We start from the raw sequence: 2500 nt of genomic DNA, 5'->3' as shown, positions 1-2500 counted from the left end.
GTGGGGACAAAACTAACCAATCATAAGCCACTTCACTAATTTATCACTTATTTTACGTTTTCTGTTGTTTCTCTCTCTGTGCTTTTGTTATTTTAACACGGTAGGAAAAGGAGAAACCAAAGAGAAATGATGTCTGTTGGGGAGGATAGATTAACAACTGTGGTTTCTCTTAAACAGCTTTGTATCGCAAAGGCCAAGACAAGAACGTTTTCTACAGAATTACAGCTAAGCCTTCCATTCGGACTTCTCCGAGAATTATGCGGATCTTCGTCTAAAAATGGACAGACGATTATTCTGATAGCCGATTTACCATTACAATCAGATGGAAACATAGTTTGTGGCGCAATTTGCGGTTTCGATTTTTTAAGCAAGGAATTCGTATTCGGCAAGTACCAAGCTGGTGTATTCCAAGAACCGCTTGAGCAAACAACTTGGAAAGACTCAGTCCATGTAAAGAAGATCGTAATATTTATTCTGAAATTTTTCCAACACGAAGAGGAGAATAATTGTTATAAAACAAATTCCTTGTCAAACAGCAACACTCTTGAGCTAAATAACAAGAAACTGACGGAAGAGTATTTATTTCTGCAAACTGCGCGATGGGTCGTTAAGAACAATAACTATCTTCTTTGTGATATAACGGATGAGTTTATGGAACTCGAAAAGAAAGAGGCGTTTGAACCGACAATGAAAGTGCTTTGAAGCAGGACTAAAGAAAATTTAATCCAAGTTAGGGTGGACGACTGGTGAATAAATTTACCTCAATTATATTTTCCAACTAAATAGAAGAAACAAACTTTCGTTGACAAAGATTTGCCATCTGTGAGCCTTGAGTAACTCGGCTCTAATGGTGTCCTTGGGCTAATTGTAAGAATTTCATAATTGGGGTGATTATTTGAGAAAAATAAAGTATGCAGAGCTTCCAGTGGAAATGGACTTTTTTTTTTTTTAATTTATTTATTTACACTACTTACAACACTGGTACATCTACTTACACAATTTACAACTACTAAAATCCTTTATATTACCATCAAAACTATTTAACAATTGAATTGCTTACGCACTTACAGGTGCTACTTACAATAATACAATACAATACAATAATACAATACTTACAATAATACAATTGCAATACTTACTCTACAAAACAATATGATTACTTTTAAAACTTTTTTTTCTTTTTAATTATTTCTTAAATAACAACATTTACGTACACCGGAATACAATAATATTACATAACATTACATAACATACATGTATTCAGTAAGCCATAAACAAAAAAAAGTCATTACTACGATTTCCCAGTTAAATTATTAATCTATTCCGTGCATGCATGCCTTCCTTTTAAAATCGTTTACATTAAACATGTTTTAATTTTAATTTTTTTTTAATTTTGTTGAGGTTTAACGGATTTAAAAGGTACTTAAGAAGATAGAAAACAAGGAAATCTTTCTATTTTTGGGAGTACTTCCTTTGTTTTGCAGGACCATATGTAATATCTGGCAACAAGGAAGTAAAATTATTGCTTTATGTTAGATGGGGTGTACGATCTCAGGCCAATTATTATATCGGGAGTGAAAATGTTGGATTTTAGTTTTATTTGATTTTCGGCCAACCATTTTGTAAAGCCCCGCCAAAAATAAGACGTTTCGCTACACGACCAAAATAAATGATAAAGAGGCTCCTTTTCCGTTCTACAAAAGGTACAAATATCGTTTTCTCTAATGCCTATGTTATTTAGAAAATCGTTTGTCGCTAAACGCCTATGAAGTAGTTTAACCTGAAAAATAATTAATTTGGTAGATTTAGTGCTGCAGAAAGGGAGTTTGTAAGCCATCTCCCAATCAATTGTTTTGGAGCACGGAAGGCTGCAGTCGACACACCATTTCTCTTGGCTTTTCCTAGGGCTGCTCTGTTTAGCGCTGATCAGCTTTTCGTAAGCCAATCTATTGGGTTTAGGAGCTTTTACGAAGTTTTCACAAAAGTGCTGAAATTTCTGTTTTTTTCATTTTTGTCTTCTATGGCATTCCTTAACAATCTTATGCACGATACCACCCCGTGATAAACAAGAAAATTTGTTTTGACGTCGAAGCGTTCCTTGAATTCAGTGAAAGATAGCAGGTTATCTGTGTCTTTCATTAAATGCCTGACGTTTTGTATTCCTTTGGAAGACCATGATTTGTAGTAAATAGGTTTATTTCCAAATCTCACAAGTGAATTTTGCCACAGAGGTAAAGAGAGCGAATTTTCGGTGGAAGTTATGTTATCGTCATAACTGATTTCTGACCAGATTTTTAGAATTTCTGTTGTAAAGGGGTCTGATATATGTATGAACTTTGCCAAATCATTTTTGTTGAGGTTACCGTTAAAGATAACAGCCCCGCCAAAATCGTGTAATTCAGAATCAAAGAACAATTTCCATTTACCACTATTATCGTTGTCCAAATATTTTTTGACCCATGTTGATGTATGCACACCCTGCGAGCAGAGCCTCCTTTTG

The sequence above is a fragment of the Montipora capricornis genome, chromosome 12 (assembly GCF_036669925.1).
Source record: "Montipora capricornis isolate CH-2021 chromosome 12, ASM3666992v2, whole genome shotgun sequence".
Lineage (NCBI taxonomy): Eukaryota > Metazoa > Cnidaria > Anthozoa > Scleractinia > Acroporidae > Montipora > Montipora capricornis.
This window is presented reverse-complemented; position numbering follows the sequence as displayed.